General features: G+C 37.8%; 1 protein-coding gene across 1 annotated transcript in view; it reads left to right on the top strand.

Annotated features, from left to right (window-relative positions):
- The window catches only part of CORIN (corin, serine peptidase), a 256114-nt gene that overhangs the window by 73965 nt on the left and 165938 nt on the right, over positions 1-16211 (top strand). The gene's annotated exons all lie outside the window — the stretch shown is intronic.

Here is a 16211-nt window from a genome sequence, read left to right as displayed (position 1 = left end):
TTTGGTTATTTCTTGTCTTCTACTAGCTTTGGAATTTGTTTGCTCTTGATTCTTGTATTAGTCCATTTTCACACTGCTGATAAAGACATATCTGAGACTAGGTAATTTATAAAGTAAAAGAAGTGTAATGGACTCTCACAGTTACACATGGCTGGGGTGGCCTTACAATTATGGCAGAAGGTGAAAGTCACATCTTACATGGCGGCAGACAAGAGACAATAAGAACCAAGTGAAAGGGGTTTCCCCTTGTAAAACCATCAGATCTCATGAGACTTACTCACTACAATGAGAATGGTATGGGGAAAACAACCCATGATTCACTTATTTTTCACTGGGTCCCTCCTATACCATGTGGGAATTTTGGGAGCTAAAGTTTAAGATGAAATTTGGGTGGGGACACAGCCAAACCATGTCTGTTCTTTAGTTGTGATTTTAGGTTGTTAACTAGAGATCTTTCTCAGTTTTTGATGTGGGCATTTAGTACTATAAATTTCCCTCTTAACACTGCCTTAGCTGTGTTCCAAAGATTCTGGTATGTTGTATCTTTGTTATAATTAGTTTGAAAGAACTTGCTGATTTCTGCCTTAACTTCATTTTTTTTTACTCTAAAGTCATCTAGGAGCAGGTTATTCAATTTCCATGTTATTATATGGTTTTGAGTGAATTTCTTAATCTTGATTTCTAATTTGATTGCACTGTGGTACGAGAGACTATTTGTTATTATTTCAGTTCTTTTGCATTTGCTTCGGAGTATTTTACTTCCAATTATATGATCAGTTTTAGAGTATGTGTTGAGAGTTCTGTATATATCTGTCAGATCCATTTGATCCAGTGCAGAGTTCAGGCCCTGAATATCCTTGTTAATTTTCTGTCTTGATGATCTGTCTAATATTGTCAGTGGGGTGTCTCCCACTGTAATTGTCTGGGAGTCTAAGTCTCTTTGAAAGTCTCTAATAACTTGCTTTATGAATCTAGGTGCTCCTGTGTTAGGTGCATATATATTTAGAATAGTTAGATCTTCTTGTTGAGTTGAACCCTTTACCATTATATAATGCCCTTCTTTGTCTTTTTTGATCTTTGTTAGTTTAAAGTCTGTTTTGTCAGAAAGTAGAATTTCAACTACTGCTATTTTTTCTGTTTTCCATTTGCTTGGTAGATTTTTCTCCATCTCTTTAATGTGTGTCATTGTGTGTGAGATGGGTCTTTTTTTTAATCCAGCTTGCTACTTTGTATCTTTTAATTGGGACATTTAGCCCCATTACATTAAGGTTAGAATTGATATGTGTGGATTTAATCCTGTCACTATGATGTTAGCTGGTTATTTTGCAGACTTCTTTATGTGGTTGCTTTATAGTGTCACTGGTCTGTGTATTTCAGTGTGTTTTTGTAGTGGCGGGTAATGATCTATCCATATTTAGTGCTTCAATCAGGAGATCTTTTAAGGCAGGCTCAGTGGAAACAAATTCCTTCAGCATTTGTTTGTCTAACAAGAATCTTATTTCTCCTTCACTGAGGAAGCTTAGTTTGGCTGCATATGAAATTCTTGGTTGAAGAGTTTTTCTCTTTAAGGACATTGAATATTGGCCCCCAGTCCCTTCTGGCTTGTAGAGTTTCTGCTGAGAGGTCTATTATTAGTGTGATGGGGCTCCCTTTGTAGGTGACTTAGCATTTTTCTCTAACTGCCTATAACATTTTTTTCTTTGATTTTAACCCCGGAGAATCTGTTGATTATGTGTCTTGGGGATGATCATCTTGTGAAGTATCTTACTGGGGTTTTCTACATTTCCTGAATTTGAATGGTGACCTCTCTAGATAGGCTGGGGAAGTTCTCATGGCTGAAATACGTTTTCCAAGTTGGTTTCATTCTTCTTATTTCTTTCAGGGACACCAATCAGTCATAGATTTGGTCTTTTCATATAATCCCATATTTCTTGGTGGTTTTGTTCATTCCTTTTCATTTTTTTTTCTCTATTATTGTCTGTCTTATTTTAGAAAGCCAGTCTTAAAGTTCAGAGATTCTTTGCTCTTGTTGGTTTATTCTGCTATTAATAATTCTGATTGCATTGTAAAATTCTTGCAGTGGGTTTTTCAGCTCTATCAGATTATGTTCTTTTCTTTACTGGCTGTTTGTCTATCAGCTCCTGCATTGTTTTATTATAATCTTTAGCTTCCTTGCATTCATTTTCAATTTACTCCTGTAGCTCAATGATCTTCCTTCCTATCCATATTCTGAATTCTATTTCTGTCATTTCAGCCATCTCAGCCTGGTTTCAAACCCTTGATGAAGAGGTGATGTGGTCATTCAGAAGAAAGAAGGCACTCTAGCTTTTTGAGTTTTCAGCATTCTTGCACTGATTCTTTCTCATCTTTGTGGTCTTATCTACCGTCAATGTTTAACATTGCTGACTTTGGATTTTTTTTTCTTTTAGCCTATTTGATTACCTTGAGGGTTTAATTGTGGTAAAAGGTGGATTCAGCTGACTCGTTTCATTTCTGGGACATTTTAGGGGGCCAGTGCTCGCTTCCAACTCCTGGACTGTGTGCTCTAACTCTGGGGGCTTGTATTGGGCCTCAACTTTGTCCTCTGGCTCCTTGAGGTTTGGAGTCCACTGCACCAGGGGGCAGGGGGCTGCGGTGCTGCAAGTGCAGCAGAGTGTTAGCAAATTCAGGGGTGCCTGCCTCCCTGGCAGCATTCAGCACAGTGGCAGAGGCAATTCAACTGGGGTGAAGGGTGGAGAACCCCTGCTGGAGACTGTGTATGTGGTTGCACTGGAGGTGGTATTGGCTTGGGGGTGGGGTGCTGGCGGGTATAGTTCTGGGTGCTGTCTCTGTGCCCTGCAAGCAGGAATGATCACTTGGGGTGTGGGAGGATCTGCTGTTCTCTGGACAATGTTAGTGCAAGGGTGGGGTACTGGTGGGGTGGGACTTGTTGGCTCTGTTCTCACCAAGGGTCCATTTTCAATGGCTGTGGAGTGGGGGGAGGAGACTGCACTCCTGTGTGCTGGCAGAGCAAGTAGCAAGTAAAACCCTCCGGTGTAGACACACACCAACAAAGTGATGTAGGGAGTTGCTGTGGGCTTAGGGGAAGCATCGGTGTGGGGAGGGATCATGTAGACTGATGTGTGACTGTAGGGAATGCTTCAGTGGAGCTCTCCATTGGTCAGACTTGGTCCACTGGTGCTGAAGCTGTGGTGTGGCTCCTCAGGGCACTTGAGACTGCCCTGTACACAGGTGTGGCCAGGCTGGAGTATAGGAGAGGCCAGCAGACCAAGTGGTGCTCAGGTCAGATCAGCTCTGTCTAATGTGCAAGACTGCCCTGCAGAGATCAGGTCTGACAATTCCCCTAGGCTAACGTCTCTAATAGGAACAAGTCAAGCCTAGGAAAGTGGCCATCCCTGGCCATGCTCCAGTACAGATGTTCCTGCAGCAAACCCTCTGGGCTCCACTTCAGTTGGCTTGCTGCCGCATGACTTCTCTAAGCAATTCTCCCCATCACCTCAAGAGTCCATGGTGGTTAAAGGGTCCCCCACTGCTTGGGTTCCAGAGGCCCATGGTGAGGACAGGTTACTCCTCACCAGCTCAACTCACCTGTTCCCCCAGAGCTGTTGTGGTTGAAAGATGAGTCCTGGTGTGTGGTAGTCTGTGTGGCGTTCCCACCTTTCTCCTCTTTCAGCCCAGCTTCTGTGTCTTCCCTCCATCCACTCTCAGCATCTTCGCTCTGAAGATCTGTTAAAATCATTTCAGTCATCTCAGTCTCTCCAGGGGAGTGTTCCACTTGTATCCGTCTAGTTGGCCATCTTACCCTGTCTCTAATTTATTTATTGTTAAAAAGAAAACATGAAATCTAACTTCTTAACAAAGTTTTGCGTATACATTACACTTGTTAACAATATGCCCATTGTTGTACAGCAGATTCTCAAAACTTTTTCATCTTGCACTGCTGAAACTCTGTACCCATTGGTTAGCAACTCCTCATTTCCCCTTCTGCCTAACCTCTGGCAACCATCATTCCACTTTCTGGTTCTATGAGTTTGAACTATGTTTGATACTTCAGATAAGTGGAATCATGCAGTATTCGTCCTTTTGTGACTGGCTTATTTTACTTAGCATAATGCCCTCAAGTTTCATCCACACTGTAGCATATGGCAGAATTTCGTTCTTTGTTGAGATTGCTGCTGCTTTTATAGAAGAAACCACTGCAAGTCTTGTCAGTGGGGCTAGTCTTACAGTCTGGCACATGATAAGCACTGAGAAAATACTAACCAGAAAGGTCAGGAAGAGTCTATTTGCTCCCTTTTCCCCTTCGCTTTGACCCATGTACTACAATTTCCCTTTCATGCTGACTCCCACATCCCTCAGCAAAAACAACCCAGCCTTATGACAGAGAAGATGGTAAAATGTTTTAGTTTATTTTAAAAGCTCTTTTAAAAATAATGATTTTATTATTTATAGGTATTATATATCTATTATTGAATTTAAACAATATAGAAAACTGGAAGCCTAAAGCAAGAAGAAAAAGTCATTCCAAATTCCACCACCAGTAAAGAAACCATCTTTAATAATATAAACTAAATGTTCTTCCACATATCTCTTCTAAGTATATATTAAGTTAAAAGGATAGATACCTGATAGAAATAATTTTATAAAATTAAAATTATTTTTTACTTTAATACAATTAGTAAATAGAATTGCATTTGAATTAAACAGAAAAAAAGGAAGCTGAGGTGAAATTAAAGGCTTGAACTTCATTTTTATCAGTGGAGAAATTAGCTCCTAAATGTTTGCTGTTGTAATTTCCCCTGGAGGAATTGCTTTTGTCTCGTGATTTTTAGTCTAACTTGAAGAGGAAATACAATAAGCTTAGTGCCTGTCATTTTATAATGAAGATTAAGAAATTCTCAGAGGATTTTTATGCCATGGAATGTATCGCCACATGGCAAACAGATGACTTGAATGTTCTCTCACATAACATCAAATGCCACACAGATCACACGAACCCCCTTTCTAAGTTTAAAAATTAAGTAACATCCTTTTTAAAGGGTCAAAGAAAAAATTGAGATGGAAATAGAAAATATTTATAATTGAACAATAATAAAAATTCTACTTACCAAAACTTGTGGGATGCATTAAAAGAGTACCTCAAGAGAAATTTATAGCTATACACATTTACAATAGAAAGACTGAGGGAAGTACCTGAGAGATGAGAAAAAGAATAAATCAAAAAGCTTGAAGAAAGCACAAGGATAGAGAAAATTAAAGCAAGAGTAAATTAATAAAGTGGAAAACCAATATAAACAGAGGTCAAAAAGTAAAATGTCTGTTTTTGAAAAGACTAATAAATTAGACAAATATTTTTCAACATTGATCAAAAAAAGAGAAAGCATGCATATACAAACCAAAACAGTAATAAAACAAGACCATTATTGTAAATACAAGAATTACAACATAATAAAAGAATATTATGCACAACTTTATGCCAATATAGTTGAAAATTTAGACAAGCTGATCAATTTCTTAGGAAAGTATAATTTATCAAAACTGATTCAAGAAAAATCTCCTAAAATAGACCAGTAGTAACTGAAGACATTTAGTTGTCACAGGATCCTTCGGGTCAAGCCGGAAACTTCTGTGGCTTGTAGTGCCTTTGCCCGAGTTTTGCTCGTGCTTTCTGGGCTCATTCTACTCACTCAGCCTGGCAGGCTGTGCTCAGCTCATGCTACTGGCCAACCTCCCATGGCTGCAAGGGGAGAGCCTGGTGTGGGGTAGCGAGGGGAGAATGAGTGAGCGAGTGTGGGGTCTGGCCACTGTGCACAGCCAGGTATGCCAACTGCTGTGGTGGGGTAGGCAGCTCCAGGTGCCAGCACAGCTGCCTTCTCTGTGCTATCCTGTGGCTAGATCAGACACACTGCAAGTTCCTTCTGCTGCAGACACCTGCATTTCAACAAGGGGAATGTGATGGCACCTGGAAGCTTGCAGACACCAGAAACCACAGAGCCCCCAAAAGGGTGTCACAGCCCTGGTTCAGGGAGCCCGTAGGTGTAGGCTCCCAAAAGGGCCACAGCTCTTCTCTCCTTTTTTTTTTTTTATACAGAGTCTCTTGGTCACCCAGGCTGGAATGCAGTGGCTTGATCTCAGTTCACTGCACCCTCAGCCTCCCAAATTCAAATGATTCTGCTGCCTCAGTCTCCTAAGTAGGTGAGACTATAGGCACACACCACCATGCTAATTTTTATATTTTTAGTAGAGAGGGGGTTTCACCATGTTGACCAGGCTCAAATTTGAACTCCTGGTCTAAACTAATCCACCTGTCTTAGCCTCCCAAAGTGCTGAGATTACAGGCATGAGCCACTGTCCCTGGCCTCTTTTCTCCTTCTTGTCGCTTATGATGTGACAAGTCGGGGTGGTGTGTTTCAGCAGTTTGTGTTACAACTCTTTCAGTCCTGTCATTTGGCAGGTCCCGAGGTCTTGTTCCACATCCAGGAAGAATGAGGTACACAGACAACTGGAGGGTAAGCAAGGCAGAGAGGAGCATTATTGAGCAACACAACAGCTCTCAGGAGACCTGAAGTGGGTACCTCCTTTCTGCAGGTAGCTCCTTTCCACAGGCAGGTCATTCCAACGAGTGGAGGAGACTCAAAGCAGGGGTAGCTCTTTCCTGCAGCTGGTAATCCTGATGTCTATGTGAGTCTGGCTGAGTTTGGGGTTTTTGTGGGCTTCAGAAAGGAGGAAGTACATGCTGATTGGTCCATGGGTGGCCATGGGTGGGCCTGGAAAAAGCACCATAAGTTCTCACTCCTGGCTGGGACTTTACCTGGGACTGACAGCCTGCCTGCCCCCTAGGCTTCAGACTAACCCTGGCTTGAAGGTGAGGCTTCACCAGGGACCTGCCCCTTTCTGCCCAGGAGCCTGTCTGCTTGCTTCCTGTTGCCATCAGCATGCTGTCCACAGCACACAGGCTGTCTGTGCTGAGGGGTGCCTGCAGGCCTGCACTGAGCTGTCTTCATTCCCCACTTGGCTTCCCTCTCATGCTCCTCAGTACCTAAAGTTCAGAGGGGGCTGAGGTGGCAGGGGGCTGGCATGTCAGTGCTGTCCCTGACATGCACACCTGTCTGGGCTATGACAGTGCCTGGGCTTGGCCACAACTTTGCTCTGAAATTGGAGTGGGTGCTGGAAGCAGGGAGAGCCCAGGCAGCGGGAGCAGACACTTCTGAGCCTGTGGGGGAATGGGGGCTTCCTGGGCTTCTGAGAGTGCAGGGATGCCTACGTCCAGAGCCACAGCTGGCTAGCTGCTGCTGCACCTGGGAGTGCAGAGTTCCTGCCCTGCCAACTCAGAAGTGGTGGGGCGCCCGCCTGTTCCTGCCTCCCACCGACTTCAGCCTGTGGAGCATGCAGCCCTGGCCATGCCTCCGCCACCACAGCTGGCATGTTTGCAGCAACTCCAGACAGGCCACTGCTGCTATCATAATCAGTAGTTTAAAAACTACCTGTAAAAATCATTCTTTTAAAAATTTTGCAATCCCAGGTATTTTATAGACAAGTTTTATCATGCTTTTAAGGAAAAATTAATCACTATTAAATGCAAAATATTTTAGAGAAAATAGAAAGAAAATGCCTGTAGATATTTTTGAATCAACTAGAAGCTAGATATTTAAAGCAAAGACAATATGAAAATAAAAATTATAGGTCTGTCTTATGGACAGTCTCCCCAATAGGTATATACTTTTTATCTTTTAGTAATTAATAATAATAAACATAAAAGATAAATATACCTTTCATCTTTCAAATCAATGAACCTGGTTTTAATAAACATGCCTAGAAGGTATATTTATTAGAAGATAAAAGATGTATTTATTAAAAGAAAGAAATAGTATGTCATATGTATTTTAAGTAGGCTAAAATTTCATTTAAAATTTTTTTGAGTATGTAGAACATGCCTTTCCTTACAGTATTATTCTACATAAAATCTTCCTTTGCAGAGTCAGAGAGTAAAAAGGTAAACACCAATCAACTTGATTCTGACTTATGATAGATTTTAAGTTTAGAGGATTCTGAGTTAGAGAGGGTTATCTAATTGAGCCTTTTACAAATGCATTAAGGACCACAATACCCAGCTGGTATAATCCAGGCTTTGGTATGCAAATCTGCCATGTTAGTCCTAGAATCCATTACTCCTGTACTCAAATCTTAACTATTACTAAACCTAAAATGAGATTTCCAATAAACTACACAGGGCTGGAAAGTCCACTGAAATCTCATCACCTTCATGAGTGGTGAAATTCAAAACAAACCACTAGTGAGGCAGAGGATTTTACAAGAAATCCTCTCCTTATTGAACATGTTGCTCCACCAAGTAATGTTTTATACTCTCATCATTATAGAATTTATTTTTACCACTGTTGTCATGAAAACAAATAATTTCTATATGTGTTAAAGTAAATTTTGGTTAAATATGTAAAATGTGTTCTAATTCCAAATTCTTTTTTTAAAAAAATTCTATAGCACTGACTGCCTTTGTATAATTAATAGTCTCAATAAGTATTTTTAAGTGACTACTGTTTTAAAATACTTAACTATGTTTTAAAACTATAACTCCCAGTGTTGTTTTACTGTACAAGTAAGCAAAACTGAGGAATTCAACTTTGAATTTTGTTCTTGTATAAATGAGTAATTGTTCCCTTTATAAATGGATACATTATAGAATTCAGAAGAACAAGGCAGAATGAAAGCTTAATGTCTCTGCCTTAATTTTCCTACTTAGGTAACATGGGTATAAATCTCTCCTCTGTCTAGTTCACAGAGTTTTGTGAGTCACAAATGAGACAATCACATACTATATGCTGGACATTGTGTAAACATTGTTTTATCCTTGTAATAAACTAATTACACAGTCATTATCATTTCCATTTTACAGATAAGGAAACTGATAAACAGATGAGCTCAATAACTTGCCAAAGGCCATATAAATATAAAATAGTAAAGCCAGGATTTTGAATCAGACTGTGGAACCACTATACTATACATGGAAAAGTGTTTAACGAAGTTGAAGACAATATATACATTTTAATTATGGCTATTACTCAATCATTCAAAATTTTAGGATGGATGATTTTATGGGGTAAGGTATAGTTCTTTCAAAATTTATTTTAAAATGCCTGACAGATGCTGCTACAGCTGCAATGTTAAATCTCACTTAGTTCTATGGAATGTGAATAATTGATTTACACAAAAAATTGACCCTGGCCATGCGCATTGGTTCACACCTGTAATCCTAGCACTTTGGGAGGCCAAAGTGGGTGGATCACAAGGTCAGGAGTTTGAGACTGGCCTGGCCAATATGGTGAAATCCCATCTCTACTAAAAATACAACAACAACACCAACAAAATTAGCCAGATGTGGTGGTGCATGCCTGTAGTCTCAGCTACTCAGGAGGCTGAGCAGAAGAATCATTTGAACCTGGGAGGCAGAGGTTGCAGTGAGCTGAGATGGTGCCACTGCACTCTAGCCTGGGTGACTGAGAGAGACTCTGTCTCAAAAAAAAAAAAAAAAAAAAAATTGACTCCCTCACTGTGTTAAAGCACTGTGACGGTAAGTAGTTTCTTGCATGAATGAATTGCAACAGGTTATGAGCCTTTACCTGTGATTTAAACATCTTAAAACCAAGTAGTATGAATGTGTGTTTAGGAATAAGATAGAAACAATGATGTAGTTACACATATATGTATGATGTGAAAGCTTGAAGCGTGGCAAAAAAAAAAAAAAATCACCAAGACAATTGGGGTTGCGTTAAAAAATGTTTAGAATATCTACAATTACACAGAACATAAACTCCCAAACCTCGTATTTCTCTTGGCAAGAATAGCTAGATTTTACTTAACTCTGATAATTTACATAGGATTGCACAAAATACTTACATATTTTTGTATAACTTAGCAAGACATTGGTTTAACTGTGCCTTCACTATGTCTGTAAAGACTTTTTACAAATGTTACAATCACTCATTAAGAAAATGTGTCTTTTGTTTCCTGATTTTCTCTTATGAGAAATAGAATAGTTCTATGTTTAGATTCCGTTTACAGTTACTTAAGACCTGAATAGAAAAACCAAATACCACATGTTCTCACTTATAAGTGGGAGCTAAATGTTGAGAATACATGGACACATAGAGGGAAACAACACACACTGGGGCCTATCAGAGGGTGGAGGGTGGGAGGAGGGAGGGAATCAGGAAAAATACCTAATGGATACTAGGCTTAATATCTGCGTGATGAAATAATCTGTACAACAAATCCCCATGAGACAAGTTTATTTATGTAATATACCAGCATATATACCCCTGAACTTAAAATTAAAGAGAGACCCTGTCTTCAGTTTTGTCTTCTCTTAGCTTACTGTAACCCTCTTATGGGTCTTCCTAAGTACACAATATCCTTTCAAATAGGTTTGTCCCAGAAATCATTCGGACAAAATATTTCTTCTTAGGTGAATTATCTAGAATAGAGAATGACCTTCATTATTGCATTCTGCTGATGCAGTCCTGACCTGAGTTGACTTCCTGGTACAGCCAAGAATAGGCACTGAACATTTCCAGTCTAATTGGTCCCTCTGTGAGGGCTCATAACCCATTTTTTTCCCAATGCAAAATGCTGCCTTTATTTATATGAAATATGAAAAAAGTTGTTGTATTATTACTTGGAACTCTTTTTATTTTTTAACCTCAAACAGTTTTTGTGGTGAGTACACTTAAAATCTACTCTGTTAGCAATTTGCAATGTGTACCGTGTATTATTATTAACTATAGTCACCATGCTGTACAATAGATCGTTTGAACTTATTTCTCCTGTGTACAGAAATAACAAAGGATAAAAAAAATTGAAATTTTGTATCCTTTGACCAACATATCTCAGTCCTCGCCCTTACCCTGCTAGTCCCTGGTAACCAACAATTTACTCTCTGCTTCTATTAGTTCAACTTTTTAAGATTCCACATGTAAGTGAAATCACGTGGTTTTTGTCTTTTTGTGCTTGGTTGATTTCACTTAACATATTGTTCTCAAGGTTTATCCCCCTTGTCCTAAATGACAGTATTTCCTTCTTTTTAAAGGTCAAATAGTATTTCATTGTGTGTATACACTACATGTTCTTTACCCATTCATCCATTAATGGACATTTTTGTTCACTTCATATCTTGACTATTGTGAATAATGCTGCAATGAACATGGGAGTGTAGATTTCTCTTCAACATAATGATCTTACATCTTTTGGATATATAGCCAGTGGTCAGATTGTCAGATCATTTGGTAGTTCTTTTTTAAATTTTTTGGGGGAATGTCCACACTGTCTTCCATAATGGCTTGACTAAGTTACAACTCTATCAGCAGTGTGCAAGTGTTCCCTTTTCTCCACATTCTTACCATAACTTGCTAGTTTCTGTTTTTTCATTTTTTGTTTTAGTAATAGCTGTACTAACAGGAATGAGGTATTGTGGTTTTATTTTGCATTTCTCTGATGGTTAGAGATGTTGAACATTTTTTTCACATACCTGTTGGCCATTTGTATTTATTCTTTTGAGAAATGTCTGTTTAAGGCCTTTTCTCACTTTTAAATTTAGTTATTGTTTTCTATCTGCTAAATAAAGTTCCTTTTGTATTTTGGATATTAACCCCTTATCAGATGTATGGTTTGCAAATATTTTCTCCCATTTTGTAAGTTATTTCTTTGCTGTGTTGACTGTTTCCTTTACTGTGAGGAGGTTTTTAGTTTGATGTAATCACATTTGTCTATTTATACATTTGTTGTCCTTGCTTTTGGGATCATATTCAAAAAATCATTAACCAGACTAATGAGATTTTCCCCCATGTAGTCTTCTAGTAGTTTTATAGTTTTAGGTTTTACATGTAAGTTTTTAATTCATTTTGAGTTAATTTTGTGTATGGTGTAAAATAAAAGACTAATTTTATTCTTCTAAATCTTTATATCTAGTTTTATTCAATGCTATTTATTGAAGAGACTATTCTTTCCTCATTGTGTATTCTTGGCAACTTTGTTGAAAATCAATTGACCATAAATGTGTGGATTTGTTTCTAGAGCCTTCATTCTGTTATGGTGCTCTATATGTACGTATGCCAATATCATGCTTTTTTGACTACTATAGCTTCATGGTATATTTTGAAATGAAGTAGTGTGATATATTCAGTTTACTTTTTGCTCAAGATTTTTTTTGGATATTTTTTGTGTGTGTTTCCATATGAATTCTAGGATTTTTTTCTATTCCTATGAAAAATGTTGTTAGAATTATGATAGGTATTGCACTGAATCTGTAGATCACTTTGGGCAGTATAAATATTTAATGAGATTAATTCTTCCAAAGCATGAACACAGGATATTTTTCTACTTATTTGTGTTTCCTTTAATTTCTTTCAACAATGCTTCATCATTTTCAGTGTTAGATCTTCCACCTTCTTGGTTAAATTTATTCCTAAGCATTTTTATCTGTAGCTATTGTAGGATTGTTTTCTTGATTTCTTTTTTGTACAGTTTGTTGTTAATGTATAAAAGCATAACTGGTTTATTTTTAACTTAATTTTATTTTTCTCTCCTTCATTTCTAATTGAAACCACTGATTTTTGTATGTTGATTTTGAACAGATTACTTTTACTGCTTTTCTGAATATGCTTATTAGTTCTAAGAGGTTTCCTTGTGGAGTCTTTAGGTTTTTCTAAAGCTCATGTTGTTACAGAGACCATTTAACTTATTTCTTTCAAATTTGCTTGCTTTTATTTCTTTCTTTTGCCAGATTGCTCTGGTTAGAACTTCCAATACGAAGTTGATTAGTAGTGGCAAGAGCAGGCATCCTTGTTCTCTTCCGGACCTTAGAGGATGGCTTTTGTCTTTTTCCATTGTGCATATTGTTAATAGGTTTGTTGTAGATGGCCTTTATTGTGTTGAAGTACATTTCTTCGGCACCTAATTTGTTGAAGGTCTTATTATGAAAGGATGTTTAATTTTCTCAAGGACTTTTTTCTGTCTTTTGAGATGGTCATATGGTTTTTGTCTTTCATTCTGTTGAAGTGGTGTATCACATTTATTAATTTGTGTATATTGAAACATCCTTGCATCTGAGGTATAAATTCCACTTGATTATGGTAAGTGATCTTTTTAATGTGCTGTTGAATTTGGTTTGCTAGAATTTTGTTGGGATTTTTGTATCTATTTTCATTAAAGTTATTATCCTGTGATTTTCTTCTCTTGTAGTGTTCTGACTTTGGTATCAGGGCAATGCTGGCTTTATAAAATGTGTTTATAAATATTCACTTTCCCTCATTTTTTTGGAAGAGTTTGAGAAGGATTGGTATTAGTTCTTTAAATGTTTGGTGGAATTAATAGTGAAACCATCAGGTCCTGGGCTTTTCTGTGATAGAAGTCTTTTTATTACTGGTTCAATATCCTTTCTCATTATTGGGCTGTTCATATTTTCTATTTTTTCATGATTCAGTCTTGGTAAGTTGTATGTGCCCAGGAATTTATCCATTTCTTCTAGTTTATCTAATTTGTTGGCAGATAATTATTCAGAGTAGTCTCTTATGCTCCTTTGCATTTTTGTGGTGTGAATTGTAAAGTTTTCTCTGAGTTTTCTTTTTCTTAGCATCCTATCCTCGTTTATGGATTCAATACTGATTTGAATCTATATATCTTGGTTCATAGGAGACATCATGGTTTATATTTATTTTCCTGGCATAGTTATTAATAGTGCATTGTTATTCTCCAAATTGTCTCAGGGAGGATGACAAATTGCATGGTCACTTTACTCGGAAGTTATTGATGATTTTTTTTAAAAGTTCTCTTCTGTTCTTGAACTATTTCTATTTTTTCAGAGTGACATTTTCAGTTATTATTAACCTTATCTGTGGTACCAATAGCCATACCAGCTTTCTCAGTTCTCAGAAATTTCTCAGCTTTTCTCAGTGATTTCTCTAAAGAAATTACCACTGGTGTAATTTATTTGGAGATAGATGAATATTTTTATTTTTATTTTTTAATGGTGGTAATTTCCTGGCTGTCATGTATTCTGTGTGTGGGGGTGAAATGAGAAGCAATTGTTTCATATACAGATCTTTAATGTCTCCCTTTTTTAGTTCCAGTTTTTGTTCTTCTCTGCCTTATCTGCCAACTCAAGCCTGGAACCTCTCCTGGGTTCTGCTAGGCAGATTGACTTCATCCTATTCCATGAACTTCAGATTTCTTGCATGCTCTTTTTGGCTGCCGGAAATTTGCTAAAATATTTATCCACTGATGGAAGCCCCTCTCCTTGTTCTTTGCTGTTATGAGTTTATGCTTTTTTCCCCTTTACTATTCTTTTTTTGTGAGGTGTCAGGAGGGAGGATATGTGCTTAATCAAACACCTTGAATAGAAAAATAATTGTACCTTTTTTTTCTTTTTTGAGACAAAATCGCACTCTGTTGCCCAGGCTGGAGTGCATTGACATGGTCTCAGCTCACAGCCAATCTCTGCCTCCTGAGTTCAAGCAATTCTTCTGCCTCAGTCTCTTGAGTAGCTGGGATTACAGGTACCTGCCACTACGCCTGGCTAATTTTTGTATTTTTAGTAGAGACAGGGTTTCACCATGTTGGCCAGGGTGGTCTCGACCTCCTGACCTCAGGTGATCCACCCACCTTGGCCTCCCAAAGTTCTGGGATTACAGGCATGAGCCACTATGCCTGGCTTTTTAAAAATTATTATTTTATAGTGAGTATAATGATACTTTCTCTATTTATTTTTTTAGCAGAGGTTTCTGGTAGAACACCAATATCCATTCTCCTTCATTTGTAATTGACCCACTCCCCATTTTTATCTGGGCACAAGTCAAACTGGAATAACCCTAGCCTCTTATGCAACCAGATATGGCCATGTGATGAAGTTATCAATAATGGGATGTATGTGGGAGGGTCTCCTAGCAGCTGGAGCTGTTCTTAAGAAATATTAAAAGTATGCCTTTGTCCTCTTTGCTGCCTCTCCACCTTTCTGTCTGGACCATAGATTTCACTATCTTGGGCGATGAGGTTAGGGCTACATAAAAAGCTTCTGTTTCTGCCCTGGACCACTCATCTAGACTTTTATAGGGCAAATAAATTTTTGTTATATTCAGTTTTCCTTCACTACAGCCAAACCATCCTAATACAACCTTAAAAGATAAGGGTAGAAGTGGTTTGTAAACTATCAACGGGTACTCAAACGTCAGATATTATCATACCTTACTCCAGATTCGATTTTGAGCTCTGCCTCTGACCTGGCTACTTTTCAAAGAAAGCCCCTTTAAAATTTTTTATCCTCAACAGCTGGATTAGAGTAGAATAAAATACATTCATCTATTAAATAAATGATTTAAATAGTAATTAGTTCTTTAAAATAATTTCAAAACCACAAAGCTAAAGAAAAAGTGTTAGAATATTTTCAGTACCCTAATCTCCCTAATAAGGAGCTTGTAAAAGTAGAAAAAACATGCCTAAAAGTCAGTAGGAAAAATCTTCCAAGCATATGAAACTGAAGACAAAAATGCAAATGGTGCTTAAATATATGAAAAGATACTCAATTTCACTGGCAACAAGTTAAATGCAAATGAAAAATCTAATATAATCAATGTAATTTCTCACCTATCAGATTAGCAAAAATCCAAAAGTTTGACACTGTTCTCTGTTGGGAACAGAGAGAGGCTGTGAGAAAGCAGACATCCTCATACATTGTTGGTTAGAATGCAAAATGGTACTTCTCGATGATGGGGAAATTTGATCTATTTACTCAGGAATCCTACTCCTGGAAATCTATTCCACATATCAGACACATGTACAGGTTACCTATTGCAACAATACAATAGCAAAAGTTTGAAAACAGTCAAAATATTTATTAAAGGGAGATTGTTTAAATAAATCCCAGTATAACATACAATGGAATATTATGCAGCAGTAAAGGAAAAATTGAAGCTCTCCAAATGCTAATATGGGAAAATTTCTAGGATGTTTTCTACCTTGCATTTTTCAAATGTTCTCTTAATATTCAATGATTTCTTTGGCTAGGTAGAGGGAATGAGCCTTCCAGTCATGTAATTGCTTCAAACATGGTCTTCCTTCAAGAGTGTAAGTCCAAAAGCTGATAACCCTTAAATAAAATAATGTAATTAAAACTGATAAAAAAATGTGGTCCAAATACATGGGTGTAT

This window comes from Sapajus apella, unplaced genomic scaffold, assembly GCF_009761245.1.
Source record: "Sapajus apella isolate SASKATOON/1434 unplaced genomic scaffold, GSC_monkey_1.0 scaffold5, whole genome shotgun sequence".
NCBI classification, from domain to species: Eukaryota; Metazoa; Chordata; class Mammalia; order Primates; family Cebidae; genus Sapajus; species Sapajus apella.
The sequence above is the reverse complement of the archived record's forward strand: the minus strand, read 5'-3'. Positions and strand labels throughout refer to the sequence as shown.